Raw genomic sequence first — 26,993 nt, forward strand, 5'->3', positions numbered from 1 at the left:
CTTCTCCCATCATTCTGTAGCTGGTTTATGTCCTAAAAGTATTAACCCTGCCAATCAACCACACAAGCCACTAAAAGGCCATTTAGCTATGATAGCATCCCCTACGTGGAGAGCAGTTGACACAGAGGAATTGATGTGATGGCACTTCCTATATGCTCATCCCTTGAAAAGCAGAGGTGTCTGGTTGTCAAGGTGCATTCTTAGAGCAAGTTACACTATAGCTACACTATTGAGGGGCCTCATTACAGAAAAATATCCTAACTACTTGTCCTATCTTAACTTAAATTTCAAGGACAGGAAAAGTCCTATCTTTCTGTAATAGAAGTAATTCCTCAACTCATGGCTGCGACCTATCCTACCAGACCTCCAATTTGATACTTCAATTCGCATTCATCTTGCCATGCCTATATCTATGTTTAGACTGTACACAAGACTTCAAGGAGGAATAAACACTTCTTATGTCAGTGGAGGACCTTCACATTCAACATTAACTATCATTGATTAGTTATTATTATTTTGATTATTGATTATTATTAAAAAAATGATAAACTGTCTTGGTAGTCAATATATACCCATCATCACAAGGTCTGAGTAGCCTTTAACCCTTTAAAACCTGAGCAAATTGGCTTGATTTCTTTTAAAAATTGCAATGAGCAACGAAAGAAGAAATGACCCAAAAATAAATTAGAAAATTCAAAACAAAAAAAAATTAGTAATGAAAAAAGAAAGTTAAAAACAAACAAGGCAATGAGCTTTAAAAATGCTTTAAAATTCTAATAATCCTGTAACATAATTTTAAAATGTAATAATAACAGTTGTTTTAAATATAGTTTTTCCCTCACCTTTTTTTCCCTTAGTTTTTTTAAAATCTGTTTTTTATTTTTATTTTTTTGCAATCTTTGGGTATTTCTTACCTAGTTGCTCTTTGCCTTTTTTCCCCATGTTGTTGAAAGAAATCACAGTTTTCTCACAAGAAAAGTGATGTCACTCCAGGTTTCAAAAGGTTAAATCATTATATTTCGATGTTCATGTTGTTGCTTATCTTTACTGTCATTGCCATATAGACTTTGGTAGTTATTTTAAATTTAGGACAGGGTCTATGCCACCCTAACTCAGGATTCTTAACTTTGGAAATCCCTAAGTTAGGATGGTTTTGTAATAGCTGAATAGCTAAATCCATAAATGCAGTTAGGAAACATATTTGTTTAATACCAGCAATCCTAAATGTCACCTTAAACTGACATAAGATAGGATTTTCAGGCAAGTTCCTGTGATGAGGCCCCAGATCACACCTTAAATTTTGCCAGTAGAGAATGTCTGGGTAAATTAATAATTCAGTGCACTACATTAGAAAATGACGGTCTCAGACTTTCTAAATCTGCAACCTGGACCCAGTGAGTCAATATTCAATTAATGACTGTTGTAAATGCCAAATGTTCAGTTTGTAAATATGCCACCACTAAAGTTCAAGTGCTGACATGACATGGCATTAACATGTAAGTTCAGAATTTGCATGTGTATCTTTACAGCTGCTCCCAAACTACAGTATGTCACTAATAATGTGACATGAAAACTGTACAACAGATGCTAGTAAATAATCTGGAACCAAAAACCATGCATTGAAATGAATTGTTTTGCCAGTAATGAGGCAGATGAGATGTAGAACATCTTGCCGAGGAAGAACAAGGTGTCTCTGTTACTGCCAACAACTCTGCAGACACGTTACACCAGCACAGATGCGCCAACACTTTACTTTGGATCCAAGGTCTTATTTCCCCCAGCCAGGAAATCAAAGGGAGGTTCATCCCTTCTGATTTAAATGCATCAGCTAGTTTTGTGTGTACCAATCAAAATGTGGAAGATCAAATGTTTGCGAAGCCATTTGATGGTCGTTGCCTTTTGCACTGTTTGCTGATAAATGTAGCTCAGCTAGTGTAATGATATTACAGGAATGTGTGGTTGTAAAAGTCATTAGCAATGGCTGCTGAATTTTGGGTCTAAGTGTCAGTTGCTTTCATTACCGTCTGCAAAACCTGTCATTGGGTGGTCCTAGCAGCCTCTAGAGTGAGATACTGTAGCACAAAATCAATTATTGGAATGTGAATATTAATAATTTTATCAGAAGCTCTTTGTTATTTATTTTCTGTAATGAAGGAGCAAATTAACTGTGGCATCCACAACCTCTGCACACTGAAGATCTCTCTGGCATTTCCAAAGTCTGATCGTATCTCACCCACAGTGAGGGAAATGGAGCATGTGGTTATTACTGGCAGCGAGTAGAGATGTGAAATCCAAAAGCTGAAATACTGTTGTGCTCTTTTGCAAAAAGCTTCTTCAGTAGGAAGTTTCTGAGTGTCTAAATATATTCTTATTGTGACTGGCGGGCGACATCTATAATAGTGTCGGATGTTTTTTTTTTATGCTTAATTAATTTAGTTATTTAATTCTGCCTGAAGTATCCAAACCTCACTCTGTTAGAATGCATTGCAGTGCAGGAGGTTTTAAAGCTGTGAATTTGAATTGATGTTGATTGTTTAAATCAGAATTGACTTAACCCATAATATTTTAGGTTGACTGAAGTCAGGCTTTTCATGATATATTGTCCTCCTTTCTGGAATATCACCAAGATTTTTGTAGAGATGCTTTTATCGGCACTTTTTGAGCAATGAATCAAACAGGTGAAAGTGGTTACTTGTGGTGAGGCAAATGCTCTGAAATTTCACATTTCTATGCAGCATTTTAGGATCTTCCAGCTCATTGTTTTGGTTCACTTCCACTGCTCTCATCAGCAGCTGTATTCAGTGAAGAGCAGCGGAAAGACACAAAGTGACTAGCAGGGGGATACAGTGAATGACTGAGCAGCTAATGTTCCAAATATTTCACTTAGGAAGTGGTGGGGACCAAAACAGAGTTAAACACAGTTTGGCTGGACGTGTATAAGCAACTGTTTCCTACCAAGTCAAAGGTTCAGGAGTTAATTTATGTATTTGAGTAAATGGTTAGTTATGTTTACACAGTTAATTATTGACATATTAACACGTTTAAATATTTCAAACAGTTACAATGATCTGCTGAATCGAGCTTTTTGGGTTTCCTCAAGGCCTCCTAGCTTCTGATTGGTTAGTTTACTGACATTAGTGATGACTTTAAGCTTGAGAGCTACAGTGATGCTATCATGGTTTTTTGGAGCCAGAAGTGACCCTATTTGGGCAAGAGGCTGATGCTGTGAAGGAGTGAGGGCTGACCGAGAAGCGAAGCACGCTATCATCAGACAGCCTGTCACTCAAAGCGGCCCGCCCTTAATTATGTGCAACTATAGGCCTTTGTAAAATGTCAGCCAGTTAGTTATATAAATATTCACACTCCGTAATGTTGGCATGAAGGTGGAAATTAGCTTTAGAGACTAACCATTTTTTGTACAAGGCTGTAAACATGTTTGTTTCTGCTGTGAAGTTTTGCATTTTAATATGGGGGTCTATTACCCTGGAAATCCAGAGTTCTCGCGAGAGCACAATTTGAATTTGATCAGCGAGTCACTCTGACAATCAGTAATGATGCTCATTACCCATGCTGTTGGAGCCGAGCTGCACCAATCACATCGGTGTATCTGATATAGGCGGGCCAGAGGTGAGCTAAACAGATGATGGCAGCGCTGTGACGACGAAGTCCAGAATCAGTCAGTAAACACCGCAAGATGGCTACGGATGAACACCAGCTGTTTGAAACGTCTTTGGCCGCTGCAATGAACGAGTTAGACTTGGCTTTTTCTCTAAAAGAGGAACAGAAGACGGCGCTTGAGTCTTTCCTTTGCAAGAAGGACGTTTTTGCTGTTTTGCCGACCGGATATGGCAAGAGTCTAATCTACCAGTTAGCTCCGCTGGTAGCTAAGCGCTAAGTATTGTTCTGATTGGTCGTAGTGTTATCCAATTGCATGCAGTGATATTTTCAAATGCATGCTTGGTGCCGCCCCTCAAGTCGGGCCATTTGCATTACTCATAGCCAGACCCCAAGTCTTTCTAGATTGCATGACTCATATTCACCCTGGGTCTGGGTCCACAGCTGCCTGTACCAAAGAGCAGTGTGAAAATGAAGATAGTTCACTCTGCAACTAAACCTGGGAAGCTAAATGTCCCCAGAATTACTCTTCACACTGACAAAAAAAAAGGCTGCTCAACTTGAAGGAATCTCAATCGACTGAGGGGTCTCCGACTGATGATTCAAATCTCCGACTTTCAGGGGGCAGCCCTATTAAATACCAATTTACTCAAGCAAATAAGTTCTATTTTAAATCAACAGAAGACACGTGCACCACATGCACATACAATGTAATGACAAAGTGATTAAAATGTGTTTAATAGAGCAAAATAGATAGTAACTGCTGTTTGAACAACAAGATTCTCCACATGCTGTTATACTTCCTCAAATGTTTCACTCTCAGAACTGAAAGCTCATTTATACATGTTGAGAAAAGTATTAAGAAAATTACCTGACTGTCTGATTTATGAGCTCGAGAGTAAGGTTTCCACTGTTGCTTGGTTCTTGCAGGTGGCTGATCAAGTGAAGAGGGAATGCTGCGAGGGTATGTGGATTAAGGGGAGACTTTGCCCACCTCGCACCTCCAGCCTCCCGCCTTTTGCACAGTAAGCAGCTCCAGCAGTCTTTGGAATCAGCAGGACAGCAATTACTGCCTGTGAGTATTATTGCACTGCCCGAATTATGAGACGTTCCCGCTGATCCGCACGCAGCGCACAGAATTTGAGTTTAGTTGGAGAATCTTACTTCGTCTCTAACTTCAGTGCACTGTTATGCTCTGGATTTTCCAGCACATCTTAAAACCAGCCAACAATTAGCACAGTAAAGAGGAGTAATGAGAAAACAACATGACACCACTTGGCATGCGATAATGTGAAGGTGCTGTCAACAGAGTCTTAACAACACCGACTGAACACAAGACATTTCAAAGGTTGAAACATCTGGTCTACTCATCTCATCTGAGTTAATTAGTGTCAATCAACATCACTGCACCGTACATGTCATCCTCCAGAATGCATGAACTCTCAGATGGACTTTATGGGCTTCTCAAACAGGTGGTTTCAAAACAGTGCTTCATGAGGGTTTTACAGGGTTTGCATTCTGAGCTCTGCGTGTGGTTAGGTGTAGGCAACAGAAGCACTTAGGGTAAAGTTAGTGGAAAAACTTATGTGCATGGCAGATGGATTCGTACTAGAATCGTGTGATCATGAGATCACACAAATATCAATCAGCTACTGGCAGTTACAGGCATGGTTTCAGTGTGTGTAACAAGGAGAGGCGACTGTTAGTTCAAAATAACAATGGTGGCTCCTGAGGACATTTGCGTAGACGCCCCAATAGCATCAGTTATTTCAGAACTGAAAAATATTTCCTGATTGAAAGAAGCAAAGAACAGAACAAGAAGGCTTTTCTTGAGGGAAAGAAGCTTTCACTCTTCTCTCAGCTGGCTTCAACAAGTGTCTTATTACTATCTTACCAACTGGCTCTGCTGGTAGGTTCGTTGACCTTATTGGTTGAAATTAGCCTGTGACAGACAGATGGTTCATCCAATCAACTGCCTCGTGTTTTTTGCCCTTTTCCAAACAGTTTCAAATGAGGGCTTCTCAGATGTCTCTGTTTAACAGACCATCTGGAGCATAAGGTTATGGGAAAAAATTGGTTTTGGTTGAATGTCAGTACAGTTAACTAAGACTACGATCTTTCCTGAAACTTAAAGGGACACTTTACCAATTGAAAATATTTGATTTTCCGTTTACCTGAAGTGCTATGTATCAGTCTGGACTGTTTTAGTGTGAGCTGCAGAGCGTTGGCGATATCGGCCATAGAGATGTCTGCCTTCTCTTGAATATAATGGAACTAGATGGAACTCAGCTTGAGGTGCTAAAAGCACCACAGAGTACATTTGATAAACTCAATAGCAATGTCTCTTTCCAGAAATCACAACCCAGTCTCCCAACGTAATCCATGGGCCTTGTGGTGAGCAGTTTCATGTAGGAACATCACCTACCAACCATATCACAGCTAGAAGAAAACGTGCATCTACTCAAGGACGAGAGGCTTGTGCTAGGGTGACCATATTTTGATTTCCAAAAAAGAGGACACTCAGCCGGCCACAACATAGCCTACTTAAATGATACTCGCAGTTTACTCACAGATGCCTTATCATTTTAATATATTTAAAATGTATATGTATGGATAGAAAATTCAGTTATATTACAAAATAATATCTCTCAAAGACAGAAATTCAGATAGGCCCCAATAGGGACACATACACACACTAGAGTGTGGCGATCCGAGCCCGACAGTACCCGACGGGTCGGGCCGGGTTTGGTCAAAAATGTAGCTATAAATTGTGTTCGGGCTCAGGTTGGATTCGGTCAGCTTTCAGTGAAAATGTAGTGTAAAAATAAATAAAATCCTATTGTCTGTCCTGTTTATTGCTTGGGCACTGTTATTTACATGACAACACCTGAACATAACACACACACACACACACACACATTGGCTGTTTGTTTCTCTTCTCTCCTCGCTGGAAGTCTCAGACCTCCAAATAAAAGAGGGAGACAGGTTTTTCCTATTTTATCTTATTTTGTTTTATTTCTCCCTCTTCTCTCGCTGGAAGTGTCGGACCTCCCGCCGCCCTCTCCCACCGCCCTCTCCCGTCTCAAACACGGAGGTCTCCCTCTCTGCTGAGCACACCCGGCCTGTTAAATAGCCTGTAACCACTGTGTGACACAAACTCAGTGCTTTGGTCATTAAATAATGTCGGGCTCGGTTCGGGTTCGGACAGAAATGTGCGGCCCGTGCTGCACTCTAACACACACACACAAACACACGGAAGACCAGACATTATCATCAGTTTATAAAACCCCCCCGGACGCCCCAGACGGGATGTGAAAAGTGGACATGTCCGGGCAAAAGAGGACGTTTGGTCAGCCTAGCTTGTGCTCATGTAGCAAGATGTAAACATTAATGGCATCCTTTTTGGCTGAGCTTTAACGTTAGCTAGCTCAGAGGTGCGAGGTAAGCTAGCAGTAGATGCACGCTACTTCTGCGCAGTGACACGGTTGGTGGGTGTAGTTGGAGAGAAAATAGCTCCTACATGAAACTGCTCACAACAAGGTCTGTGGATTATCTTGGGTAACCTGGTCATGATTTCTGGAAAGAGACATTGCTGTTGAGTTTTTCAAATGTATTTATTTGGGGCCCTTTGAGCACCACAAGTCGAGTGCTATCTAGTTACATGATACTGGAGAGATATCCAATATCTCCAACACTCGGCAATGCATTTTTGATTTTGGGGTGAACTGTCCCTTTTAATGCTGTGAGTGTCCAGACCAAACCATAACTACATTTTTTTCTTCTTTTAATAATAGTTTAATAATAATAGTTTAAATTGTAACATATATATTATAATAAGATATATAATATATGATGAAATATTAATATATAATATAATAAAAAGTATAATAAATAAATTATAATAATATAATAAAATTTATAATGCTTTAGTTGCTATAAGCTGATATTGTATTGCACAAGTGGAAATTGTTGTTGGTGAATATTTTACTGAGATGTTCAGAAATGACACTTTTACAACAGCCAGATGCATTAATTTAAGTTTCGTCATTGCATTTCCTTTAAAATATATTTGCTCTTGTAGGTAACACATATATAAATGTAATTTCCGGGACAAGAGGTTGATTTGACGGCAATTCTCCACCACTGTAGTCAGTGTTAAATGTGCGTTGTGGCAAAAGCTTTCAGAGTGTTTTAATTTATCTCTGTGGGCCCCCACATTTAAAGTGCACCTTTCATTTGGCTTTATTTGATTTATTAAATGTGCTAAACATGACACGAATTAACTTGTTTTTCCTGTGATTGCTGCAGTGCCACAAATTCTCCTCCATTTGCGCCTTTTAAGTTGCTTTGCTTAATCAACAGCAGAAAATTGTATTTATGGCTGGTCAATAAGAAAATCATCCCCTGCAATGCGATCCTCTGGTCTCAGAGGTAATGCAATTTGATAAGCATTAGACGAGTAACACTTTCTGACAACACACAGATGAATTATTAATCAGCACTGAAGTGATTTTCACACCCACATGTATACAAACTGCTGGCTTTAACTAGGAGTGATTGAAATGTTACTACGTGATCAGGGTTTTTTTCAGTGATAAAAAATATTGGTTGGAGATCCATTTCACACACGTGTGCACTGATAAATAGTCTTTTTGAGTTCAAGGTATGATTGCCAATATTCATATCGGATTATATAGAGATGCTACGTAACTCCTTGATTGCACTCCATAAGAAAGGTTAAACTGCTGACCTAGATAATGTGCTTACAACCCTGGAAGAACAGTTGTAGTGTCATCACCATTATCATCAATCACTTCAATTCACTGTTTTGCATGTGGTGCATAGAAGGAGGAAGATAAAGGATGAAAAGACAAGATATGAGGCTGAGAATAAAAACAGATATTTGCAGATTCAGATATCATCATTTTTTCCGATAATGACCAACACTATGAAGTACAGCTGAGTCGCATCATAATTTCATACGGCTGTCTGCCTCTTTCAATATTCCACTCTCCATTAAGCCCTAGCGATCCATTTTCATAGGTATTCACTTTTCCTCATTGCCCTAGTTTTACCAGGCCATTGTTTAATTCCTCCTCTGATGGCTCTACCTCACATGACCTCTAACTTGTTTCAATTGATTTTTTTGTGCCACAGATGACCAGGATATTGACTGAAACTTTTTTTCATGACACCTGATCTTAGCTTTGACTCTATGATGGCTGAAACACATGGAAAAAAAAACTAAAGGGCCCCAAAAAAAATTAATTGAGATCTCTCGGGTTAGTGCACCTCAGTAATATGTCCACTGGACTGTAGCTATCTTCCAGCGGACACCCAGACATCTCCGCTTTTCAAGGGATGAGCATTACAGGAAGTGCCATCACTTCAGCCTCTCTGTGTCAATTGCTCCAAAATGGCCAATTTCCTGTCTAGGATGTGTGTTTTCACATTTTTATCATCCCCTGCCGTAGTTATCTAGTTGCACTTAGGGCCATCAGTCATCGATGCTGCGTTGAGAGGAAGCCGATGTGCAGTAAAACTGACGGACGGCCTTCCGCATGACTGAAGATGTATGAGACACGCAGGCGAGCTAGTGGGGCTTTTCTTTATTGTATTTTCAGCGCCGCCATAAGGTGCCAACAGGGGAAATAGTGACGCTTACCATACCTCTGACTGAACAGAACATTTTGGATGTGGTGTCTCAATCTTTGGAGGATACAGTGAGCTAAAAGCTTCCTGGTCTTTTTATTTTTCTTTTGTTTGTTTGTCTCCATGAGGCTTGCTGATACTGAAACACACTGTGATTTTACAGCTAAAAAACAATCAAATAAGTGGAAGTTATTTAAACAGCAGTCTAAAATGATAACAGACAGTTACATGTATTCATCGGCAGACTGTTTTGTCTAAAGTGGCACACGAATGAGATGCAACAGAAGGTTTCTGGTGGAGGAGATTCACCAGAGCAACGCCTCTGAGATCCAGATGTATAGCTGCTACTGTCTGGTCAGCTCATTATATGTGAGAGAGACTCTGAAACGCATTTCTGCAGTCTCACTGTCGACTCTTTTTGTAGTGTATCATTAGGGTGTTTTGTGTTCGGATTCTACTTCCATACAGTACACTTATACTACTTATACCATAGTATACTTAAGTGCCACTATAGAATCAACCTCAGAATGAACACAACATTCATGTCAAGAGGAAAAGTGGTGGTAGTGAAGAAAAAGTCTCTGTCTCTTATATAGTCATCAGTCTCTCTTAGAAGGGTGAAACATGCAGACAGAAAGATACTATGTTTAGCCAGTTCTTCGTCATTCTAGGACGCAGTCAGACATGCCTGAAATTACCATTTGCAAATACTTGCCTCCTGTTTACTTCCATTCAATGCAAGTGAATGGGTGAGTAAAACATTCTCTTCCAGGGGCTAAGCAAAGTCACATGTTTGCATTGCGTGCCGTTCAACTTTGGTGAGCTTTGACCAGCGAAGCTACTGCCTCAAATAGCAAAAAAAAAAAAAAAACCTGTGTGGAGGAGACTATTATATGATATTCCATCCATCCATTTTGATCACTTTATCCGAGGCTACGTAACAGAGCAGCACGCTTAGCAAAGGACTCCAGATGTCTGTCCCCCCAGCAATGCTTTCCAACTCCTCCTGAGGGATCCAAAGGCAATCCCAGACCAGATGAGATATGTAATCCCTTCACTGTGCTCTGGGTCTACCCAAGGCCTCCTACCAGTGGGACGTGTCCGGAACATCTCTAAACGGAGGCACACATGACGCATCCTGATCAGATGCGCAAACCATCTCAACTGGCCTCTTTTCGATGTGAAGGAGCAGCGGCTCTACTCCGAGCTCCTTCCAAATGTCTGAGCTCCTCACCCCATCTCTAAGGCTGAGCCCCGCCACCATAAAACTCATTTCAGCTACTTGTATCTGCAATCTTACTCTTTCTGTCTCTACCCAAAGCTCATGACCATAGTTGAGGGTTGGGACGTAGATGGACCAGTAAATCAAAAGTTTCATCTTCTAGCTCCATTGAAGAGGGAAGTGAAAAACATTTTTTGTAGTATTTAATCTTAATGACCTTTTTACCTTTACTGGATTATGGAGATCTTTTTATGAATGCACCTGACCAGTCTCTAAAGAAATTGGACATAGTTTATCACTCCGCTTTGCGGTTCATGACTGGTAGTGATCACCGTGTTCATCATTGTTCTTTGTATGCTGCCGCAAGGTGCCTCTCTTTATCTGTTCGCAGGTTCTCCCACTGGTTGACTTTTATATATAAATCTATACTTGGGCTTCTCCCCCCATATTTGTGCCTGTACATATGCAGAATCTCCAGCCATTACAGCCTGCGATCCCAGAACATCATACAGATGCAGGTCCCAAGAGTCAGGACTGAGTTGGGGAAAAAGGCGTTTAAATTTTGTGCCCCCTCAAGCTGGAACGACTTGCAAAAGGATTTAGGACTGACTGAACTTATTGGCCTGAGGGAATTCAGATCAGTTTTGAAGGATCGAGAAAGGAGATCTTTCAGCTCTTGTGTTTGCCTAATGTAATCTGTAATTTGTACATTTTTATGCTGTTTGTATAATTCTATGTGATGTTGTTTGTGCACTGCTTTCTTAGCCAGGTCACTCTTGTAAAAGAGGTTTTTAAATCTCAATTTTTCAATTTTCTCAACTCAGTTTTACCTGGTTAAATAAAGGATGAAAAAAATATATATATATACATATATATATTAGCAAGCTAGCAGACATTAGCTGGCATGCTAGCTTTCTGTGTACATTGCATCCATCACTCCCCACAATCAGTACAAGTACAAGCTCAGCAGCCTATTGTCACTCGTCTGCACTTGCTCATGTGCGACCCTGCCCATATAGTTCGTACCAAAGGTATTCCTCAAAAGGGATAAAATTCTGGTATCATCACTCATGTACACACCCTTTTGCATCTAAAATGCAATTGAACAATGAAATAGAGTGATAAAATAAATATGTATATATGGGAAAAAAGTGCATAGAACCACTCAACATGCTCACTCATTTTAATATTTGAGGCTGAGCTCCTCTTCTCTTATGTCCCCCAACTGTTCTGTTCTGTATCTGTGACAATAACTTGGAAGTTATAATTGGCTTTGAATTATTACGGCCAATTAGAATTCAGTGTTTTTAAAATCACCACAAACATCTTGGAGCACCAGAACCTCTTCTCAAACCCTCACTCAAATCAACATAATCCTCTTAATTTCTACACGGACACACTCACCACTCAACAGTCCACCATACTATCTGGTTTAAATAACAATGGATGCATAATTAATTACCAAAAATGCCAATTATTCATCTCCTAATGTTTAATATGAACTCACAGAGGCCTCAGCTCAGCTGTTGTCAGCTCTATTCTTCTACATCTGGATAAAACTTATTAAAAAGCCCTTGTACTCTGCCTTTAAAGTGGAGATTATACATTCTGCTGCACAGGATAACTGCCATGTACAGCATCAGGAAATGATTCATCATTTGCATAAGAACAATGAAGGGACACCTCTCAGCGAGCTCTAATGAGAAACGTTCTTGCTCGATGACTTGCACTCCACCTTGCATACAAAACCCCCACGACTTGACCTTTGAATTATGAACATTCTCCACAGCATGAAACTGCATCCATGTCGACACGACGGGAGAAATGGAAAGTAAAACAATCTGAGATGCACTGAAATGCCATTAATGGCTGTGAGTCATGGTGCTCTTAATTTTTCTCTGTTGTAAGCTGAGAAAGTATCCCTGGCTTCACTTTACTTTATTAAATCTGTGCGGCAGATTCTTAAAGGAATCCTAACACATCCAAGCTGTGCTGGGAAAGTTAGCTTCAGCCTCTTCTTATATTCATCTTAGTGACTGCATTTCAAACATGCTGCCCTGTCAATTCTCTAATGCAAGATTTATCTGTACACATCATTAGACATCTTGACTGTATGTGATTGATCTGGAATTCATGAATTTCTCCTCAAAGAACGGTTGACTGAAGCTGCCTGTTTATTTTCAGTACCTGCAGCATAATTGGTTTCTTGTGCTTTAGGGCAGCGCATGGTTCTTTATCCAATTAGGGACAATTTCCCTTCAGTTGGACCCTTTAGTTTTCAATGCGTGTTGTCAAAAGTAGATAATTATATTCTGATTTCACCAAAGGATGTCTTCACGCCAGTCGTTTAGAATCAAAAAAGCTACACTGGAAACTCGATTGGTATTTTTGGAGAATCCATGTAAGCTCTGTCTGAGCTCTGAGAACAAAATACTTTACAAGATATTCCTGCCTGGACTGACATTCAAAGCTGTTTTGACAAATAGCAATTTTGACAGCAATACTCTCAAAATGTTCTTGCACAGTCGATGCTGAAGCACTTTGATGAGGAAACAAAGACAGAGGCAGAAGTGTTGTACCTTTTTATTCAACATTGTTTCCTAATCTGATCAGATATGTGCTCTTGTTAAAACTAAAGATTAAAGCAAATTGCCAATACGAAACATTTATCACTGTTAAAAACAGCTTTGGGTGATCTACCTTGAATCCCACTGGCCTATTTTGTTGTGGGTGGTGTATCTTTAGACTAGTCTTTTTGACATCACATTGAGGTACTGCATTTCCTGTGGCATTTTATGAGAAACTTTTTTTTGTTTTTTCCCCAGTGCTGAGTCAACATCAGTCCCAGCTTTCTATGTTTCTTCCTAGCCTCACTATTTTTCACGTACATTGCAAGCAGGAAAAACAGAATAGGCCAGTATGTCAGTGACTTCACTGACTTTGTTGAGCCTCGATTAGACCCTAATGCAATGAAGACATGAGACACAGCTCTTAGTCTTACAATGTAAGACTTATTTTAGCATGAGTTGTCCTCTTTTGTATCTTGTTTTTGGGGCAGCAACCTCTTTAAATATTAGTGTGACACCTGTGTCAATGATAAATTAATTCCTTTTTGTATTTTAATTCATTTATAAACCCATGGACTTCAATAGCTCAGATGTGTTTGAGCAAGATTTGTGCTCATATTCAAAATATTGAGATTTTGAGTTGTAATATTTTGGGGAAAAAAGTTGTAATATTCCAAGAAAAAAGTAGTAATATAATGAGTACTCGTACTCGTACTCGTCGTCCGCATAACCGGGTCCGGGTCGCGGGGGCAGCAGCCCCAGCAAAGAAACCCAGACAGTCCTCTCCCCAGCCACTTACGTCAGCTCTTCCGAGGGAACCCCGAGGCGTTCCCAGGCCAGCCGGGTGATGTAATCCCTCCAGTGTGTTCTGGGCCGGCCCCGAGGTCTCCTCCCAGTTAGACATGCCCGAAACACTTCCCAAGGGAGGCGTCCGGAAGGCATCCTTACCAGATGCCCGAACCACCTCAACTGGCTCCTCTCGATGTGGAGGAGCAGCGGCTCTACTCCGAGTCCCTCCCGGATGTCCGAGCTCCTCACCCTATCTCTACGGTTGAGCCCAGCCACCCTGCGGAGGAAACTCATTTTGCAATCTTGTTCTTTCGGTCACTACCCAGAGCTTTGGAGGGGGGTTGGAACGTAGATCGACCGGTAAACCGAGGGTTTCGCTTTCTGGCTAAGCTCCCTTTTCACCACAACGGACCGGTTAAGCGCCTGCATCACTGCTGATGCCACTCCAATCCACCTGTCAATCTTCCGCTCCATCCTACCCTCACTCGTGAACAAGATCCCGAGATACTTAAACTCCTCCACCTGAGGCAGGACCTCCCTTCCGACCTGAAGTGGGCAGTCCACCCTTTTCTGGCTGAGGACCATGGCCTCACACTTGGAGGTGCTGATACTAATATAATAAGTAGAAAGTCATAATACTTGACAATAAATTTACCTGCATCATAGTCCACAGTACATTATGTTATTCAACCATCTGGCAGACACAGAACGCCGTTTGGGACTGTCTGGATGAGACAGAGTTTGGGGAAATGGTTGTGTGCTGCTCATCACTGGAGATAGAAAATGGAAAACACTTCTGTTCTGGCATAAATCTCATCACTGTGTGGCTTAGTGTCCACGCAAATGTTGGCTTCATTACCTTTAATACAGAGCTATGTCTTCACCGAGCTTTTCACTGAGCATCCTTGAGCAGTGATGCACATCTAGTTGACATAGATTTGGTGCTTTTTAAGACCAGTTTAGACCAGTGGTTCAAGATGAGAGGACACTGTTTAAGACGTTGCAGAGAAAAGTTGCAGCGGTGTGAACTGGCTGAGCTCGACTTAAGCTGGCTGATGGTGTCACCTGTATCTCCACTGGTCAAATCACCAGCAGCTGGTTTTAGAACATAAAGCTCGTCACCTGTTTCCACAGCCAATCGGCTTGTAGTAAAGTCCGCTGGTCAAGTCATACAGTCCACCTGAGGCTCGTTTGGTTTGTTTTTCGCCGTTTCATCACTACTATAAATGCAGCTGTAGCCAGTAACTCACTATCACTATCCTCATTCATATTTTTAGGAGCTCCAAATTATATTAAGCCACAAAATAAGCCTGAAAAGCTGCAAATAAGAACACAAGTACAGAGAGTTGTTGCATTGACATGATGCGCCATCTCATCTAGTTGCATTGGTGTGAACTGACAGGTTTGTAGAACGTTGCAGAATGGCACATTGCAAGTAACTGCATGGTTCAACTCACTTCACCGCGAATCTTTTGTCTGAATTTGGTCTGAGCCACAGCTTCTCACATGTTAAGGCCCTGACACACCAAGCCGACGGTTGGCAGTCGGTTAATGTTGGGCTGTTGCCCTAGTCTTTGCAGTGTGTCCCGCACCATTGTGGGAACTCTTCAGCCTTTGTTGGCTTTTTTTTTTGCCCGATTCAGCGTGTTAAATTGCTGTCAGAGATGGCAGAGCCCATCTCTGAATGAAGTCTCTCTGATTGGTAGTTTAGTGCAGAAGAAGAACAAAGGAAGTGAGCAAAGTAATGAACGGCTAAGGTCAAGAGGGAGTGGGATCAAAACAAACTTGTTATATGGTAAGGTAACATTTTTAGCTATTGAGTCCTTTAGCAGAGATGGTTTGTAATTGTTTTTGTTATTGTTCAGAACGTACTTTGTTCTTTTGACATATAAATGTGTTGCTAACTGGCTGACTAGCATCATAACAGTTTTCCAGTTTCCCTTTTTGAATGACGAATACGGATTACCGTCACTTGCTGATATGGAGAGTTATTTCCTCTCACGCAAGCACAGAGTGTATGTGCTGGTTGGCAATCAGCTTTAGTCTTTGTGGTGTGTTCAAGTGCAACTTTTTGACTAAAACACAGGCAGCATGAGGCAACATGATGATCGCCTTATGTCAGTGCTAGTTTTTTTTATGTTGGTTTGCTGTGTTTTAAGCAAGAAACTGCGAAGCCAATCCTTTGAACAACATCCAGTTAGGGAGGTGGAACTTGTGGGAGAGAACGTAATGTACCAAAAACATTGACGAGACACTGACGGACAACTGTGTTAATATTATATGTTTTGATAATCAAAGTTATTGCTTTGACTTAGTAGTCACTGAATATTGGTAGGGAAATATACCAGTCTGTACCAAGTCCTACACCCTTGCATGGGGGCTTGGATTTTAAAAAAGCCAACAAAGACACCAATGAACATATCAGAACACATGCTTCTAATTTTCATGGCAGTGAACTGGCAGTGGCAGCTGATAACTGCCAGTGACACTACAAGCTGTGTGCTCTACCATTTGCATTAACCAACACTGCCAAGCTGGGTGTGTTGATCCTGATGAGAGGTGCACTATGAATGTTTTGCCTTCTCTTCCCCCAGCTGGAGAACTTCCGAACAGTGCACACAGACTATAGTATTATACCATATATTATATGATGTCAACACATATCATGTCAGAAAAGTGTGATAAATTCCCTGTGAAGTAGCTACAGCAGAATAAACAGGTAAATTAGGAAAAGGAGAAGGTGAGGACAAATATTTGTTTGTCGGCGGACTGATGAATCTCAGTGGTACAATTAAATTTCAGAGATAAAGTTTCGTGAAACCTTGATGAGATTCATGGTATCAGTTGCTGAGGTGGTGAAAAGACAATCCTCGCAATTCACTGTTTTTAATTAGCATCACCTTTTCAGTCCTGTTGCTGCAGGCTTTGTAGATACCACAACTGTTTTTTCCCCTCATAGCCTTTACCTGTGAAACCGCTTAGTATTTAGTGGCAGAGCATTTCCTGTTTGTTTACTAGAAGCAGTACTTTATTAAACTGCAACAAAAACAGATTTAATAAAAAGCCTCAGCAGTTTTCTTTCCGTAGCAACAGGTTGATGTGTCTGTATTTGTTTCAACACCCAAATCAATATTTTATGTACAGTCATTTCCATTTATTTTCCTTCACAAAAATATTGATATACTTTTTTAGCTTTACAAAGTCATGACATCCACAACAGCAAGGTAGAATAAGACTGCATCCACACTAATGCTTTTATTTTAAACTATCTCCGTACACACAAGCATTTACGCATCATTTCAGAAATAATCTCTGTCCATACTAACAAGTCTGAAAACGCACATCACATGGCTATTCACATACACTGGAAATACATGTGCTGGTGTAAACAGGAAGCAGATTGTCAACTTTGTGATTGGTTGCTTTAAGCCCCATTTCCACCAAACACTTTCAGTATGGTACCTGTGGAACCGAAAGTAACTCTTTAGACATGGTACCTTGGAGCGTTGGTGGCTTAGTGGTAGAGCGGGCGCCCCATGTACAAGGCTGTTGCCGCAGTGGCCCGGGTTCGACTCCAGCCTGTGGCCCTTTGCTGAATGTCACTCCCTCTCTCTCTACCCCTTCATGCTGATCTGTCCTATCAATTAAAGGCTTAAAAATGCCCAAAAAAATATCTTAAAAAAAAAGGATGGTACCTGAACCCTGGGTCCATTTAGCTTTTTCACCACAAACAGGACTCTTAAATGTGTGCGTTCCATCCGGCACTCGCTGTATTTCGTCACCACTAGTGACATACATGGAACAAGTGCACCTCGTTTCTCATCCACAGAACGAGGCTGCACACCAGCATTTTAAAACAAAATAGAGCAGGCTGCAGGGAGACTCTCTCGGGATGGGGTATTTAAAAATAGCGGGTTTGTGCATTTAGTACAACTTCATTTTTTGAAATGAACGTATTCGTATGGATGTAGTACACCGTCAGCACATCTTCATTCTTGTAGAATACTATTATGATCCAGACCATGCAATGTTTTTTCTCTAACTGCACTTACAGAGCAGGAAATAGTACACATTTAATAAAAATTTTAGGACAGCATGTAATTAGTCTATGGCTGCAGTTAACTCTGTACCTCCACTACTACTACTACTGTTTTTATGGTATAATAACTTCCATTAACATAAACTGGATGTTATGACTTAGCAAAGCTTTACAAGTCTGTATTTTATTGCAGGAAACTGTAACCGTCTTCACTTTTTCAAGTAATAACTTTATTCCCAGTGGTGGAGAGTTTGGGCAGTTATCTAAGAAAGCAGCTGCCTCATTGCAGCAGGGTTTTTGTCTACTGCTACATTATCGCTTTCAAAGAAAGCTCCCTGTTATGTCATGTGCTTCTCCACATATGTCGCTCCCTCCTCCCACTCACCACTTGAGCTGCCCACTGGTGTATTCAGTTTACTTGACAGATGGAGGAGGCATGTTTGTTTGTCATAAAGCACCGCTCTCAAGTGTTTGGGTTATATCAGAGGTTGTCAACACACGATATGCAACCTTGTTACCAAAGGCCCCGTGTCCCTGCCCTTCAACACACAAAAGAAAACTTAAAATCCCACCTCAGTAACAAATGAAAATTTTTCATTCATGACCTTGCCTAAGGCACTAAATATGCCAGGGCCACCAGTGTTTACTCCTCTTCCTGTATTCAAGCTGCAGAGCTTCAGCATCATGCAAGCTGTCATTGAATGCATATTGTCTCTTATCAAGGGCTTCAAGTGTCCGTATCTTCCTGCTGGGGTTCTTGGGGAGAATAATAACATCTTAAAAGCAAAAACAGGCACCAACTGTTGTGAAATTCACAAGCTATGAAATATGTAAAACTCAACAACTGTTCCTCAAGGAATTCATTAGTTTTTCAAGTGTGATGTTTTAAATAACTCCCATTATGTTTAGTTAAGCTGTTCAACCAGCTCACCAATGTGTGAAAAGGTAATCAAAGCAGTTCTGCGTTCGTGCTCAGTGTAAAGTGTGTTCAATGATTATGAGACGTTCCAAAGCTTATTCATGCAGTGCACTAATGGTCTAACAAGGAAGTGCCATAACACTTTTTCTCACTAGACTGAGGTGCTATCTTTTGGCTGAGGTAGAGGTTTGGTGTTAACATCTGTCTTCAACTCCAATTACCCAAGTTCACATCCCACTTTGTGGTTTCTACTGTGAGTAGAGTTTACATTTCTAGCAAAGGAAAAAAGTTTTGTTGATGTCTTTTTATATCACTTAATAAATAATCCTCAATTTACCAGATGGTTTAATTTCCCAAAGTAATCATTTGCTTAACAGAATAAGCGGTTACAGAAAATCAATCAATCAATCAAATAGGGTATTGCAAGATTGCCAAGACAAATGAAAAAAAGATAAGTAAACATTTTGCTGATACGTTAGGTATCAACGTTTTTGTGTCATCCCGAGTATGTTAGTTCAACCCATTCTCACTCCCAGGTCAAATAGTGATGCCCTGTCACAACCCTTGGCGTCTGATAGCTGATAGCGACACACCCTTTGGTGAATCTATGTGACACACAGTTAAAAAAAACATTGTGACGTGTGTTAATTTTGCGAAAGAGTTGCAGTTAGGTTTAGGCAGAAAAACTGCTTGGTTAGGTTTAGAATGAAGGTGACATAAATACGTCATGTGATATCAGTGCCATCAACCATAGGAACATTTTAACAATTGTAACTGTTGGTTTTCATGTGGGTGCGTAACTTAGCGTTATGTTAAAATAGCTTTGTGGTTTCACATTGGACACCAAGAGCAGCCTCGTAGGTGAAGTACAGTTTGTTTGACCCAACGACCTCTCCTTCCTCCCGATGCAGACTTTGTTGCTCTTTATACTCGGTCGGTTGCTCTCAGCTTCAAGTATTGCAACAGATTGGAGTAAACTGAGAGCCCAGTGCATCTTACAAAGACACCAAAGGTTGCCTTTGGCATTGATGTCACACTAGGGTGCCTGTCAACATGTCAGTATTTGACGACCTTGGAATGAAAACGGACTTGCTAATAGCAACATTTCTTCGTTATGTTAAAAGAAAATGTAATTCTCTTCTGCATTATGTTTCCATTAAAAACATATTTGCTGTTTTTCTTTTAGTTCGGTAGAAACAGAATTTCTAGAACAAAGGGCTGAGTTCAGACAGCAGATGTCCATCATACAGAATCTGCATTACAAGGAAATCTGGACTGCCCTCAATTATGCTGTTAATAATAAATTGATAGGAGATGTTTACCCTGTTCCAACCCAAATGTCATCCAGCTAACCAGAGCACATCTGGAGTTCAGTAATTCTTGGCATAAATAGGCAGCTATGGCAGCATCAGAGAGCTTCATTAATTTATGGGGAGGTCATGTTGCCCAAGAGTTTAGCTTGACTTTTGAAAAGTCTTTTCTTCTCACAGAACTGAATATCAGTAAGTTTCTTTGCCTTTCAGCTCGACCTACTTTTGACACGAAAAGAAAATGATAAGAGAAAAATCAGCCCCTCGCACAGTATTTTCCCTTTTCTGTCAATAGCCACAGATTGCAGTTCAAAAGTAGCCTTGTTTTGCGTTTTTGAAATAAAGCTGAGGCAAAATAGGCCCAGATCTCTCGGAGCAAAATGTGTGTTTGTTGAAGATTTCCTCTAATCCTTGCTGCTAAGCGCAAAACAAGAATCCAAGGTCAGCTTTCCAAAGGATGCAAGGGCCATATTTCTATCATGTAAAGGGATTTACGGGGTGCAGCCTTGTGGTACATAAGTATTCTACTACCATTGTCTCTCTGAATACACACCAAGCGTTCATATTTACGTGAGCGCACAGACACAACTTGCATAACACTGAAAGCAAAGGCACAAGCTTGAAAAGGTGCCACCCAGGGAACCCGTTGAAATGTCTTTGTGTGGCTGACACACACACTTTAGATTAAAGAAAAAACATACATGTTTTGATATTTTAATGTGTGTTAAAGAAAAGTAAGAGTTATATCAGTGTATCACAGACAATCGAGGCTTCTGGGGCTGAAATCTGGCAGAAAAGCTCTAATGCAGATAAAGAGAAAGCTGACAAAGATTCCTGGAATGCACCTTCAGCACTGACGCCCGTCCTGTAATTCACGTGTATAAACACTATGTTTGCTGTTGGTTTTGCCGGAAGCTGTTGCCACGGCAACAGGCTGTGTACTCAAGTATACAGGAGTGTTTGCGAATGGAATATGAAGATACACAAAAGCTCGTCTCTAATAAGAGCAGAATTGGAATTTGGAGTATTATCTGTGTGAATGTCAGCACACTCGTTGACACTCAGCGGGACAAGAAAATCAAATTCATCATGTTTTCCTTCAGTTTGTAGCTGTTTTTTCTAAGCATTTATGTGTTTGTTACACTCACTTAAATAATGGGACTGATATTAAAATGTCCCTTGGAATTAATCTCTATTGCTTATGATGTATGTTTTAATGGTCCTCTAAATGGATATTCAATTGTCATTAATCTTAAATATGAAATGGCTTTGGTAATTATTTCAATGAGGATCTTGCTCAGAGGAACTGACAGTAGGATGTCAGTGTGTTTGCGAAATTAATGAAAAATCACAGCAGGATGCCGTAATTTTTTCCTTTTTATGGTTATGTCACAAGTTCAGAGTTGCAGATCAAAAAAGTGCAGCTGGGTTAAAATTAAGTAGATCCGCTACAAATGTTTGAGTTGTTGCAGTTTGTTGGATTTATGTCCAGAGTTTGCAAACAGATTCGGGGCTCAAAGGTGAGCACCGTCTGCCTCTTGTTAAGGTTTAGAGTTATCTCATGAACGTTGTTGCGGCGAGATTCTGCTTTTAAAATGATTGCAAAGCATCAACTCATGAAGGTCATCGCCTCTCATATTGGTGGGTGCACTACACTACCCAAGATTATACTACTGAGCTTCATCCAAGGTTGGCCGTAATGGTTTAGAGCTGATTGTACATCAAATATTGATGCGTTTAACTGACGAGAAATGGCTTTCCGTGGATAGAGTACAGCAGAGAGAGCAGATGCAGTTTACCAAGAGGCCAGAGTTACAGAGTCGTGGGGGAGATTCTAATGCGCAGTTATGGATTACAGTTAAAGTGAGCTAAATTGCAAAAATACAACGAAAATGGAACAGAATTAAATGTGCTGCGTGGTGAAACCAATTCAGAAACTGATTTTTATACGTTGTGAACACACATGGCTTTGTACAGTTAGCTTGATAAGTGCCATTTTTTCCTCCATTGAGATTTGCTGATAAGGCCTTCTTGACACATGGTTTTCATTATGTTCATTTTGTTTCTGACGTCTGGCTGATGTTCTTATCAGGTCTGATTTACGATAATTGAGCCAGGTGGATTTAAGTGTCTTGTTCAAGGTCAAGGACACTTTCACTGGGCATAGCTGTCAATGGACACACGGGCTGTTGTCAATTTGATCTAGCTCATCCTTTGGTTATAGGTTGCTGTGTTTGTTTTCTAGGCCACCATGTTGTCCATGCTTGTGAGGTTAGTCATGATGATTGTACCCCATGCCTTTAAGATTTTTGTTTTAAATCTTCAATTAGACCACTCCTTTCAAAATACAGTACCCATAGGCTCAGGACACCTTATTTTTTTATGTCAGAAAAAAAATGCCTGTGACTTGTCTTCAGTGTTTCCTTGTTTTATCGTCATCATTTTACTGGTTTGCTTGTGATTTCACTCTGTAACACATGAAGGAACCTCACCTCTTAGTAATGGATGTAGCTCTATGAACACCAAGCAGCAGCATCCAAGGCTAAAACATAAAGCAAACATGGAAGTGCCCGAAAACTGCAGTTCCGTGAATGGCCACTTGAGGCTGGCTCTGAAAGCTAGTCCAGTTGTCTTAGTCTGGGGCCGTTTAGTGGCCATTTTGGTTGGATGGATGCACCTTTCCATCAAAATAAAAGCACCAAGCTAATAAAAATGCGGTGAAACTTTTTCATTTAAAGAATATAATTTACAAGAAAAGCCCCAAGCCATTAAGTTAACCTTTTTCTTTTATTGTAAATCGATGGTGCGCCAGAATTTAAGGTTTTACTTTGGTGAACACTTTTACTTTGGTGAATTTGGTGAATTCCGGATCCGCTCTCTAGACTGGAACCAGAATCCAGACAAAATTCAGAGTGAATGGAAACCAGGCCCTTCGCCGTACGTGAAGAGCCTGGTAACGCAAGGCTACAAGTTGTCTAGACACGGTGGTGGCTGAGCCAGTGGCTTGTAGCTAAAGGTGCTAACTCAATAAACAGTGCAAAACAATGACAACAATGCTTCTAAAGGTGTTAACCGGGGGGAACCAGAGGGTGGGTGCTAGGCTCAAACTGCAGCCTCTGTGACTGAAAGATGAAGCTAATGTGGAAGTGCCAAAATCTGCAGTTCCTTTAATGGCCACTTGAGGCTGGCTCCAAGAACGAGTCAGTCCCCAAAGACACCATTGCTAAAATGCCCAAATTTAAAGTGAAAATAAACACATTTACAGTCTGGTACAAAAAACTGTTTTGGTCTCTTTAACTGTATTGTTGATGAACCTTGTGAGATGAAGTGGAACTGAATTTTGTAACGTTACCTTTGTTAAATGTTGCTGCTGTTCCTGGCTTCATATGAGTAGGGGAAAAGTCTGCTAGCCACTAGGCTAATTTAAACAATGTAAAATGCCATAGGCTTATGCGAAAATCATTAGCATGTTGTATTTGTGGGAAAATGTGTCCAGCAATCCTGCAAGTTATAGTGAAGCTGATTTGTGTATTTGTGGTTGAAATTGTCTCTATTAAGCCATGTTTAATGTGTGTTTTAAAATCAACTCAACTTGACAGCACTTCACAGAAACCCCGCCACCGTCTAGTGTTTTGGAGGTGTAACTGCAGAGTGACACAGACACACCAGTGCAAGTATAAATGCTCACAACGGTGTAGACTACGTGCGTAAGCTACGGCGTAGGCTCTGCATAGAGCTGACACAGTATAAGTCCCGCTTAAATGGCCAGAAAAAGAGGTGGGTATACCCAGAATACCTGCGTATACTCTTTACTACTCCACTGGTGCAAATATGGTCACTTCCAGCAAGATGGCTATGGCCAAAATGCCGAACTCAAGGCTTCAAAACAGGGGTCGACAAACCAATGGGTGACATCACAGTGGCTCAATCTATTATTTCATACAGTCCACGTGCATCACAGGAAGCTGCTGTGCACTCGTGATTTGTTTTTCAATCTGCTTTGAGGGGGAGATGAAGAAAGAGAAGATCAAACTTATTTCCATCAATACCAACCTTGCCTCCACTAACTGCCTGATTCTCTAATATACAGGAGCCAACTATTCTATTTCCGTAACCTGATTAATGCACCCCCACACCTCACTACCACCTCTGCACACACACAAAAACGTAATCATTCCTGTCTTGTCTCTGCTATGACCTCACAACATTCTTCAAAATGTGTGGTTTGGCTCCTCTATCTGCCCAGAAATGACACCTCGGAACCTATGACGCACTTCATGTGGCATTTTTATCAGTGTTTGGTATGATGTACTGTCCTTTTCTGTCGGGCCCATTCAACTAAATTGCTCTATTCCCCTGAGTCCACAGCTACTGGCCTACACTGCTTGCCATGTTACAAATGAAAATGGCAGTTTTATATTGTCTTCCTGTGTGGCCTTTATTTGTCTTAATAATATTCCTACTTTTCCCTGTTTCTTTTTCATCATCTGTGAGGCACATTTTATTGCGTCCGTTGTAGGAAATATGCCATATGAAGAGTTTCACCTACCTGACCTCCCTCTTAACATTGTACTTACTTTTTCTGTACTTCAGCCAAGCAGATACTACAGTATCTTGCCTTTCCATTTCATATGTTGAAACAAATTTTACCCTTTTGACCTCCTGAAGTGAAAAGGGAACTTGCAGAAATGTAGCTTTTGGATGACCATCATCTGCTCTCTCACAACCATTCACATAAAGGAGAGGTTTATCTAAATGGCATGTGCCATAAATCTTTAAAACCGTTATTTGCCAGTCACTGCCGCGTTGCAAAGGGCAATGCATCAAGCACCACTCCAGCATGCCCTCGTATGCTACTTATCAGGTGACCCTATAACATGCTATATACAGCATATGTGTGTTAGACCATGTGCTGTATGTGTCAACGTAATGAGTTATCTTGTGCCTTAATCTCCATATTACCTCATGGGGGAGCTGTAGCTGTTTGTGTTTTGCCCTTCTGATTGGGCAGGAAAGTTGCATGCCAAGGTCATTAATATTTGATATCATAGTGAGCTATGTGGAGAATGATGAAATATTATTAGTGCTTTATGGCAATCCAGATGCGATGTTAAATCAATAAGTGCATTTCCATGGAAATAAGCAATGACACGTTTTTCCCCACTTAAAATGTGTTACTGCTGAAAATAGCATTACTTGGCCGGTAATTTCCTGCCTGGAAATAACCTAGAAACGTCAACTGTTATGGACATTTCCTGTTAAAGTAGCCTTTCCATCCATAAGTGTTATTTACTCAGACAGGACACAAGCACTGTCACATTTGTGAGGAAGCTGAGAATTGGTCTGTTTTGCTAGGTTACCCTTAGACAAGGAAGGTGAACATAATTGCTTTGAAGCGAATAAACAATGCGGAAAATGCAATCAGCTGGGCATCTGTGTATAATTTGATTTCCTGGGACTTCTTTTGGTTGCTCCAGATGAACGATCCATTAAACCTTACCTGGGATTAACATGGTTGATATGTACATAGAACAGTTTGTCTTTATTTATTTAACCTTTATTTAACCACCACCAATCACAAGGGGGACCTGACCAAGGTGGCAGCCGATCAGAACACATTTAAAATGCAACAAATACAAGATATAATACAAAAATCTACAATAAAACAACAACTATTCAAACATAGTGGCCTCTCAAGAAAAACAAGCACATCTCTGTCACCACATTCTTTATGATGCCCTTAAATACATTAATGGATGTTAGCTTTTCTAATTTTATAAGAGATTTTTGGAGATTGTTCAATGTCCATGGTGCAGAGTAGGAGAAAGTAGTTTACCCCGCATCTGTTAAAACCCGGGGTACATTAAAAAACAACCACTTGGAGGAGCATAGCTGGTAACTACCAGAGCTGACACACAGAAGGGTGCAGAGATAGGCCAGAAGTTTGCCCAGTATTGCTTTATAGATAAAGATATACCAGTGCTGTTGTCTGCGAGTGATCAGTGATCCAACCCACCAAATCATAAAGAATGCAGTGATGAGTAAGGGACTTTGCATTTGTAATCAAATGTAGAGATGCATGGTACACTGAATCAAGACTACGTAAAATGGCGGAGGTTGCATGCGTATACCATTTGTCACTGTAATCAATCACGGACAGAAAATTAACTTCCAGAAGTTTTTTCTGAGCACTGAAAGTAGACTTACTTACAATTTTCCCTTTTAGCTTCCGAACTAGAGTATCAATATGTACATTAAATGAAAGCTTGTCATCTGTCCATACACCCAAATACTCTTATGAGGACTCTCTTTCAATGGATTTACCTTCAGAAATGAGAGCGAGCTTTTGAGGAGACCATGAACTTCATTTTATTTGCATTTAAATCAATTTTAAAGTCAGCAGAGCTGTTTGTAAACACTGTAATGCAGTCGATGTGTGCAATAATAGATTCACAAAATGACATCATTTCAGGATTTTTCAGGCCGACCTTGGTTTGAAGAGGAGTTCCACCTATTGTCACTGTGCTAACATGTTATTCAGATTCTTTCAAGTGTGTGTTTTTCACAGCAGGTATAGATTTATCATTTACTATCAAACTCTTTATTGGCACAGGCACACATTTGGGAAAACAACAGTTTTGCCTAATTGGTTTACCAGTACACATGTTCTGTATGTCAAAATCTGATATGTTATGAATAAATATAGTGTGCTCATGCTCTGAAAATAATTTCAGAGTGTTGATGTCGTGACGTATTTGTGCAGGACCTGATGATCAAAGCCGATGACTAAAAATCACATGTGATACACTGAGCGGAAACCAAACCTTCTTTTTCTCTCGGTGTGTCTCACTCACTTACTCACATACACAGAGAAAAGACA

General features: G+C 40.5%; 1 protein-coding gene across 2 annotated transcripts in view; it reads left to right on the plus strand.

Moving 5' to 3' along the window:
• lingo1a (leucine rich repeat and Ig domain containing 1a) overlaps positions 1-26,993 on the plus strand; it is a 195,956-nt gene that overhangs the window by 98,516 nt on the left and 70,447 nt on the right. For both annotated transcript variants that reach the window (XM_049573561.1, XM_049573562.1), the window contains exon 2: positions 4,546-4,690. The gene's annotated coding sequence lies outside the window, so the exon portion shown is untranslated. The remainder of the gene's footprint in view (positions 1-4,545; positions 4,691-26,993) is intronic.

This window comes from Epinephelus fuscoguttatus, linkage group LG4 (genome assembly GCF_011397635.1).
Source record: "Epinephelus fuscoguttatus linkage group LG4, E.fuscoguttatus.final_Chr_v1".
Classification (NCBI taxonomy): domain Eukaryota; kingdom Metazoa; phylum Chordata; class Actinopteri; order Perciformes; family Serranidae; genus Epinephelus; species Epinephelus fuscoguttatus.